This window comes from Delphinapterus leucas, chromosome 6 (genome assembly GCF_059928025.1).
Source record: "Delphinapterus leucas isolate spDelLeu-1000000601 "Yukka" chromosome 6, BTC_Dleu_Yukka2, whole genome shotgun sequence".
Lineage (NCBI taxonomy): Eukaryota > Metazoa > Chordata > Mammalia > Artiodactyla > Monodontidae > Delphinapterus > Delphinapterus leucas.
In genome coordinates, this window is record NC_143134.1 from 47,996,472 (window position 1) to 48,006,785 (window position 10,314).

The 10,314-nt window shown below is 33.7% G+C and overlaps 1 pseudogene; it reads left to right on the forward strand.

Annotated features, from left to right (window-relative positions):
- Positions 1-6,137: 6,137 nt before the first annotated feature.
- Positions 6,138-8,123, forward strand: LOC149748934 (large ribosomal subunit protein eL42-like; annotated as a pseudogene).
- The last annotated feature ends 2,191 nt before the right edge of the window (positions 8,124-10,314 follow it).

Here is a 10,314-nt window from a genome sequence, read left to right on the forward strand (position 1 = left end):
AGAACTTAACTGACCTAGGGGAAATACCCAACCTCAGCTGACTCTAATCTTCCACAGGGATAAAGGGAAATACCCCACTCCAGACCCACCTAGCCTTCCACGTGGGAGAAGGAAAATACACAACTTCAGTTCACTCTGGCCATCCTGTCCCACCTAAGGTTCTGGTGAGGGAAATGAAAATCACTGGTGAAGTTCATGGTCCAGGCACAGGCTTCCTGGAAGATTGGGACCTATTCATAGGACTATAGAATGCTTCACCTTCCCCAACATCTTACCACCACATTACTACAGGCCTATTTACGACAGTTTCTTTTACTCAGTATATCATGCTCAAATATCAAGAAAAAGTTACAAGGCATCAAGAAGTACTAAATGACAAAAAACACAGTTTGAAGAGACAAAACAAATCTCCGAACAAAATTAAGATATGTATGATAGGGATGTTGAAATTATCTGACTGAGGATTTAAAACAACCATGAATAATATGCTAAGGGCTCTAGTGGATAAAGTAGACAGCATGCCAGAGCAGATGGGCAATGTAAAGCAGAGACGTGGAAATTCTAAGAAAGAACCAAAAAGAAAAGCTAGAGATCAGAAGTACTATTATGGAAATGAAGAATGCCTTCTTTGAGCTTATAATATAGGACACAGCTGATGAAAGAATTGCTGAGTTTGACAATATTTCAATAGAAACCTCCATAAATGAGAAGCAGACAGGAAAAAAAGACTAAAAACAAAACAAACAGAAAAAACACCAAGAACTGTACCTTGAAAACTTGTCCTTCAAAAGTGAAGGGGAAATGAAGACTTTCTCAGACAAACAAAAATTGAAGGAATTTTTTGCCAGTAGACCTGCCTTGCAAGCAATATTAAAAGAAGTTCTTCAGAGATAAGGAAAATGATATAGGTCAGAAATCCAGTTCAAATGAAAAAGGAAGAGCATCAAAAAGGTTAAATGAAGGTAAAATAAAACTTTTATTTTTCTTATTCTTAACTGATCTAACAGATAACAGTTTGTTCAAAATAATAATAGCAAAAATGTATTTGATGATTCATACTTATGTATACAACTTATGTATATAAGATATACATATAAATGGTGATATATGCTTATATATAAGTGAAATGAATGACAACAATGATACAAAGGACAGGAAAAAGGAATTAGGGTTATTTTATTATTATAAAGTACTGTACTCACACTACCCCTGAGGTATTATAGTATTATTTGAAGGTAGAATTAGATTAGCTGTAAATATATATTGCAAACTCTAGAGAAACCACTAAAAAAAAGTTTTAAAAAAGTATACATGATATATACTAAGAAAGAAAGGAGAGAAAATGGAATCACATAAAATGCTCATTTAAGACAAAACAAAAAAAGAGGCGGGGGGAACACATTCAGGAGACAAAAACATGAACAAAGAACAAGGGCAACAAATAGAAAATAGCAACAAATATGGTAGATATTAATCCAATTACGTCAATAATCATTTTGTTCATCAATGGTCTAAATCCACCAATTAAAAGAGATTATCAGAATGGATCAAAAAACAAAAGCCAACTATCTATTTTCTATAAGAAATTCACTTAAATATAAAGACACATATGGATTAAAATCAAAGGGTTGGGGAAAGATATATCTTACTAACACTAATCAAAAGTAAGTGGCAGTAGCTATATAATTTCATACAGAGCAGACTTCAGACCAAGGAAAGTTAACAGGAATAAAGAGAATCATTACATAATGATAAAAGGGCAATTTTCCAAGAAGCCATAAAAATATTTAAGATCTAACAATAGACCATCAAACTATATATGGGAAAACCTGATAGAACTACAAGGAAAATAGATGAATACACTATTATAGTCGGAGACTTCAACATTCCTTTATCAGAAATAGTACAGCAGTCAGAAAATCATTAAGGACATAACTGAACTCAATAACATCATCAATCACTTGGGTATCATGGACATCTAACATTGCTTTATCCAACAACAGCAGAACATACTTTTTTCTCAAGATAACATGGAACATTCACCAAGATGGTCCACATCCTGGGCCATGAAACACACCTAAACACATTTTTAGAAATAGAAATTATATAATGTCTACTATTATACCACAATGGAATTATACTAGAAACCAATAATAGCTAGAAAATCTCAAAACACTTGTAAATAATAATAGTAAATAACACATGGGTCAAAGAAGAAATCTCAAGAGAAATTAAAAATATTTGAACTAAATTAAAATGAAAATACAACTTATCAAAATTAGTGGAGTACAGTGAAAGCAGAGCTTAGAGGAAAATGCATAGCATTGAAAGCAAACATTTCTAGAAAGGAAGAAAGATTGAAAACCAATCATCTCAACTTCCACCCAAGGAAACTAGAAAAAGAAGAGCAAATTAAATTCAAGTAAGCAGACAAAAATAAATTAGAAGAATCAGAACTGAAACTGAACACAGGAAATCCATAGAGAAATTCAACAAAACCAAAAGTTGATTATTTGAAAGTATCAGTAAAATCAATAAGTACCTATCCAGGTGAACTAAGACAAAAAGAAAGGACACATTAACTAATATAAGAAATGAAAACAGGTACATCATTGTAGATATCATGGATATCAAAAGGATAATAACTAAATACTATGAAAAACTCTATGCCCACAAACCTGATAACCTAGATGAAATTGACTAAATCCTTGAAAGACGCGTCTGCCAAATTTCACATAAGGAAAATAGCCAACCTGAATAGACTTATATCCCTTAAAATATTGAATCAATAATTAATAGCATTTCAAAACAGCACCAGAACCAGGTGGGTTTACTTGTGAATTCTTACAAATGTTTATGGAAGATATTATACGGATTCTCTACAGTCTCTTTCAGAAGACTGAAGTAGAGAGAATACTTTCTAACTCATTCTCAAAGGCCAGCATTACTCTAATATCAAAAGCAGACAATGACATTACAAGAAAGAAACTGCATATCAATATCCTTTGTGAACATAAATGCAAACTTCTTCAACAAAACATTAGCAAAATAAATCAGACATGTATTGATATGAAAAAAAAATTATACACCTAAACCAAGTGGGACTTATCCCAGATATGAAGGGTTGATTCAAAATTCACAAATCAATTAATGTATTTATCACATCAGCAGACTAAAAAAGAAAAACATATGATCATATCAATAGATGTAGAGAAAGCATTTGACAAAATTCAACATTTTTCATCATTAAAATCTCTTGGGAAACTAGAAATATAAAAGACCTTCCACAACTTGATAAAGACGATCTGCAAAGAAATTACATCTTAAATCATATATAATGATAAGAAACTCAAAAATTTCCCACTAAAACCAGGGACAAAACAAGGATGTCCTCTCCTACCACTACTTTTTGACATTCTATTGGAAGTCTTAGCAAATGCAATAAAACAAGGAAAGGAAATAAAAGATATACAGATTAGGAAGGAAGAAATAAAACTGTCTTTGTTCACAGATGACATGATGCTCTATGTAGAATATCTGAAAGAATCACAAAAAGCCACCTGGAACTAATAATTGATTACACCAAATTTGTAGGATACAAGGTTAACATGCAAAAGTCAACTGCTATCCTATACACCAGCAAAAAATAAGTTAAATTTGAAATTAAAAACATAATACAACTTATACCACACCCCAAAAATGAATACTGAGGTATAAATCTAACAAAATATGTATAATATCTTTATGAGGAAAACTACAAAACTCTGTTTAAAAACTCAAAGAACTAAATAAATGGAGAAACATTTCATGTTTATGGACAGGAAGACTCAACACTGTCAAGTATTCAGTTCTTCCCAACTTGATCTATGAATTCAGTGCAATCCCAATGAAAATCCTAGCTAGTTATTTTGTGGATATTGATGAACTGAGTCTGAAGCTTATATGCAGTGGTAAAAGACCCAGGATAGCCAACACAATATTGCTGGAGAAGAACAAAGTTGGAGAACTGACACTACTCAACTTCAAGACTTACAATAAAACTACAGTAATTAAGACAGTGTAATATTGGGAAAAGCATAGACAAACAGATAAATAAAACAAAATAGAGATTCCATAAATAGACCCACATAAATATAGCCAACTGATCTCTGACAAAGAAATAAAGGCAATACAATGGAGCAAAGATAGCCTTTTCAACAAATGGCATTGAAACACTGGCCATCACAGGCAAAAAAAGAAAAAAAAAAAAGAAAAGAATGTTAACTCAGACCTTACATTCTTCACAAAAAATAACTCGAAAATAGATCACAGATCTAAATGTAAAATACAAACCTATAATACTTCTAGAGATAACATAAGACAAAATCTAAATGACCTTGGGTTTGGCAATGACTTTTTAGATAAAACACGAAAGGCATGATCTATAAATAAAAGAATTGCTACATTAGACTTCATTAAAATTAAAAATTCCTGCTCTGCAGAAGAAAATGTTAAGAGAATGAAAAGATAAGCCACAGACTGGGAGAACACATTTGCAAAAGACACATCTGATAAAGGACTTTCATCCAAAGTATACAAAAACTTAAAACTCAACAATAAGAAACAATTGGATAAAAAATGGGCCAAAGACCTTAACAGACACCTCATCAAAGATTTACAGATAGCAAATAAACATAGAAATATATTCTCTACATCATACATCATGAGGGAAATGCAAATTAAAACGACAATGAGATACTACTATACACCTATTAGAATGGCCAAAATCTGGAATACTGACAACACTAAACGCTGACAAGAATGTAAAGCAACAATAAATCTCATACATTGTTGGTAGAAATACAAAATTGTACAGTGATTTTGGAAGACAGTACAGCAATTTCTTACAAAATAAAAAATACTCTTACCATAAATTCCAGCAACAACACTCTTTGGTATTTCTCAGAAGTGTTTAGAACTTATGGCCACACAAAACCTGCATAAAGATGTTTGTAGCAGCTTTATTCATAATTATCAAAACTTGGGGGGACCAAGATGTCCTTTAACATCTGATGAATGGATATTAAACTATGGTATATCTAGACAATGGACTATTATTCAATACTTTTAAAAAATGAGCTATCAAGTTATAAAAAGGCATTGGAGGAAACTTAAATGCATATAACCAAGTGAAAGAAGGCAATCTAAAAAGACTACATACTGTATGATTCCAACTATATGATATTCTAGAAAAGAAAAATTATGGAGATGATAAAATGATCAGTGGTTGCCAGAGGTTGGGGGAGAGAGGGATAAATAGGCATAGCACCAAGGACTTTTAAGGACCAGTGAAACTACTTTATACTATATTATAATGGCAGCTACATGTCATTATAAATTTGTCCAAACCCATACAATGTACAACACCAAGAGCGAACCCTAGTATAATTATAGATTCTGGGTGATAATGAGGTGTCAATGTAGGTTTATCAATTGTAACAAATGTACCACTGTTTTGTTTAATAATGGGACAGCCTCTGCATATGTCAAGGCAGAGGGTATACAGGAAATCTCTCTACCTTCTCCCCAAATTTGCTGTGAACTTAAAGCGACCTAGAAGTAAAGTCTATTTTTGAAAAACAGAAAAATAAAAAATCAAGAGAAACTATCAAACTGCTTTTCACAACAGCTCTATGATTTTACGTTTCCACCAGCAATGTATAAATGATCTAGTTTCTCCACAGCCTCATCACTATTTGGTGTTTTTACTAGTTTTTATTATAACCATTATGATAGGTGTGTAGTGTTATCTAAATATGGTTTAATTTTCATTTCCCTATTTGCTAATGATGTTGAACTTCTTTTCATGTGTTTGTGATCTGCATTTCCTTATTAGTGATATACCTCTTCATACCTTTTGCTCATTTATAATTATATTGCTTTTTGTTTACTCGAGCTTTGAGATGTCTTTATATTCCTACATACTAATTCTTTGCTTGGATAACTAGTTTGCAAATATTTTTCTCTTAGTTTGTAGATCATCTTTTCATCCTCTTAACAAATACTTTTTGTAAAGCCAGTGTTGTTAATTTTGATGAAGTCAAAATGATTATTTCTTCTGGATTGAGCTTTTGGTGTCAAGTCCAAGACCTCTTTGCTTAGATCCTGAAGATCTTCCTCTATGTTTTTTGTTTTGTTTTGTTTTCTTACTAAAAGTTTTATAGTTTCACATTTTACACCTAAATTCATGAACTATTGCAGTAATTTTCTTACAAGGTATAGGGCAAGTTTCATTATTTTGTTATGTATGTCCACTTGCTTCAGCACAGCTTGCTGAAAAGTCTATCCTTCCTCCATTGAATTGCTTTGGCAACTTTTAAAAAAATTATATTGTGAGTGTATTCCAGGGTTTTTATTATGTGTCGTTGAGGTACTAATCCCTCTACTAATACCACACAGTCTTGGTTAAAGTAGCTATGGGAAATGTCTTGAGCTTTCCTGTGATGAGCAAGTGGAACGAGGCAGGAACATGGACGTCGGGCTTCTGGTTTTCATCTTGAAGACACCTTTTACTGCAAAGATGGTCAATGCACCAAAAACCCGAATGACTTTCTGTAAGAAATGTGGAAAGCATCAGCCTCACAAAGTGATCCAGTATAAGAAGGGAAAAAATCCCCTGTATGCCCAGGGAAAAAGGCTCTATGATCAGAAGCAGAGTGGCTATGGTGGGTAAACAAAGCCAATTTTCTGGAAGAAGGCTAAAAGCACAAAGAAGATCGTGCTGAGGCTTGAATGTGTTGAGCCCAACTGCAGATCCAAGAGGATGCTGGCCATTAAGAGTGGCAACATTTTGAACTCGGAGGAGATAAGAAGAGAAAGGGCCAAGTGATCCAGTTCTAAGCTTTGGGAATCTTTTGTTCTTCTATTTTTAAGAGGAAAATGTGGAAGCTGTAAAAAAAAATTGTCTGTATGAGAATAAATACAGTGATAGTCTTAAAAAAAAGAAGTTTTGAAACTGAGTATAGTGATTCCTCCAGATTTATTTTTTTAATATGTTTACTATAGTTCCTTTATGTTTGCCATAAAATCTGTGCAATAATCTTTTTTTTTTTTTTTTTTTTTTTTTTGCGGTACGCAGGCCTATCACTGTTGTGGCCTCTCCCCTTGCGGAGCACAGGCTCTGGATGCGCAGGCTCTGCGGCCATGGCTCACGGGCCCAGCTGCTCCACGGCACGTGGGATCTTCCCGGACCGGGGCACGAACCCATGTCCCCTGCATCGGCAGGCGGACTCTCAACCACCACCAGGGAAGCCCTGCAATAATCCTTTTTTATATTAACAATGCATCTTGATGGGATTTTGGTAGAGATTTTGTTAGACCTATATATAAATTTGGGGAGAATTAGCATCTTTATTATGTTGAGTTTTCCCATCCATGAGCACAGTATGACTCTCCATTTATGTAGATCTTCTTTAACTCCTTTCATCAGTATTTTGTAATTTTAGGCATGCAGATTCTGTACGTGTTTTTCCATTTATACCTAAGTACTTTATTTTATTTTGAGCAATTGTAAATTGTTTTTGTTTCTACATGTTTATTGTTAGTATAAAGAACTGCTATATTGATTTTTGCATGATGATCTTCTATATTACAATCATACTCAACTGATTTATTAGTTATAGATTTTTATGGTTTCCTTGGAGTTTTCTATGTAGACATTCATTTCATCTACAAGTAGGTCAGCTTTATTTATTCATTTCTAATCAATATACCTGTTATTTCCTTTCCTTGCCTCATTGTACTGACAATAACTTCCAGTAATTGTCAGATAAAGGTAGTGATACTGGATTTTTTTGCCTTGCTCTTGATCTTAGGTGAAAAACACTCGGTCATTCACAGTTAAGGGTTTTATTAGTTGTAAGTTTTTGGTAGATATTCTTCAAGTAGACGAAGTCCCTTCCTCTACCCCATTCCTAGTTGGAAGAGTCGTTGCATGTTGTCAAATGTTATTTCATAATTAGTTGATAAGATCGTGTGATTTTTCTTCTTTAGCCTGCTGGTATAGTGCATTGCATTAATTGACATTTGAACGCTGAACCAGACTTATGTACCTGGAATAAATTCCAGTTGATCAGACTCAGTAATTATTTTTATTCATTTCTAGATTAGATTTGCTAATATTTTGTTGAGGATGTTTACATCTAAGTTCACCATATGTAGAATTTATGGTTGACATTCCTTTTTTTTCAGTACATAAAAATTGGCCTTCATAGTTTCAGATGAGAAATCTGATTCAATCAATTTGAGTTGTTGTCACTCTATACATCTATTTAGGCATCCAAGAGATGAGATGAAAAACCCATCCAAAATTTAGATTTGGAGACTGATGGTGCCAAACATGCACCAAGGAGGTAAGAAAAGGTTTATTCCTCTCATAATGACATTTTCCAGAAAGAGCGTACAAGTTCCCAAGCAAATCCAGATATCACTTGAAGTAGCAGGAAAAGGAGACTGACTTAGATTTCATAGTGGTTAGGGGCATCAACTTAAGTACCAGTTCCTGCATGTAGTGGGGGAGTGGAAACTCAGCCCCTCGTTGGAAACCCCCACCCCCATAGACCTACATCACAGTTAAGAGAGGAAGGCAGAATGCAAACTACCCCCACTTTCCACCACAATGTTTCACCTTATCGATGGCAAAAAGATTGAGACTCAGCTCTTCACCAGGCCCCACTCATGTGTTGGGGATTCAAAGAAACAGTGGGAAGCAGAATACTAACTAGCAATACCTGACACCTTAAATTGCCTTATTTCAAGCAGTTTCCTCTGTCAGAAATCTCTCTCCCTTATATTCACCTGGACTGCTTTACTTATACCCACCAATAAGTCTTCTTTGAATTTTCAAGTTGAGAAAATTACTGTCTTGAGAGTCTCATGGCATTTGTACCTTATGATGTAATTTTTTTCTCTTCGTATGTTGGTTCTTCCATAGACTATATATTCTTCAAAAGTAGTTTCTCTAGCCATAGCCCATACTAAGTCCCCACTATTGAACTAAACTGAATGATTATAAACCTTATATAAAATTTGCTATTATTTCTTTTTAAGTTGTATAAAATAAGTTTATGTAAATTAGAAAAACTAAGATGTGGGGTAAAAACAGGTGTTATTAATATAACCATTTCCCCTTAATTAGTTTATCCCTGAGTATGAACCAATTATCACCAAGTGAGGAGATTCTTCCCTGTCCCTTTCTCAGAAGAGGAAATGCAGGACAATACAGTCTGGAGCAGATTATGAACATTATTTTAGAGCAGACTTGAGGGGAAATGAGGGAAGTGATGGGAATAAAAATCAAAGGAGGTATATTTTTTGGTGGCTGTCTCTAGGAATGGAAAATTAAACATATTTTATAAATCTTTAATAAAAAATCCAGTTTCAGTTAAAATATTCTTATATTACTCCTCAAATTCACTCCTCTGCAACTATTTTTATTTCTAACCAAAAAAAGTCTTATGTGACTAAAACTTGAAATTGGTGTCAACCCATCAACAAAGTCAGATCATTACAATTATTTTACAATGAGGAATTCATGCTGCTGCCAGTTTCTTGGATCTGAGATTCAAAGGCAGAAATACAAAACTGCTGCTGCACTTGACTGGATTACAAAATAAGCAGCACAGTTAGCCTGGTTGTCAGAAACTTTAAAGTGCTGGAGGAAAAAAGGCATTCCTTCAGGGGTTGCTCCAGGAACTTAGTCTGGGATCTGCCAAGCATCAGCAACAGAAAGAACTTGTGCTTGTTCTAGGGAAATTATAGGGAAAGTCTCAAATCCCGACTCCCCTGCTTACCATCATGATATTTAAATTCTCAGCCTTAGTGTCTTCCACAGGACTAGGAGGGTACTTTGCCAATTTGCTGATTTCCTATGCTTGCAGCTATTGATAGTATCTACAGAACATGACTTAAACATTCTTTAATCAAATTATTAGTGTTTATTTCTGCATTATGAATATTTACTGCTTAGTAAAGTACATTTTTATTTTGTGGGTTTGCTTTGTTTGTGTGATAATATATATATTAACTTATAATATATATTACATACATATTAACGTAGCTCTTTTTCTGAAATTGTATATTTCTACGTCCATTTGACAACATGGTGGATAACATGGCCACAAAACATGATGACTTGGTTTGGTTAATTATAATATTGGTTTCTTATTTGCTCTGTCATTTACTACTTCAGATAAATAAGGAAAAAAATAAAAGGTGTTTAACTTTTTAAGCACAGCAGCTTGCAGTGCCATTTGTAACAACTAAATATACCTAAAT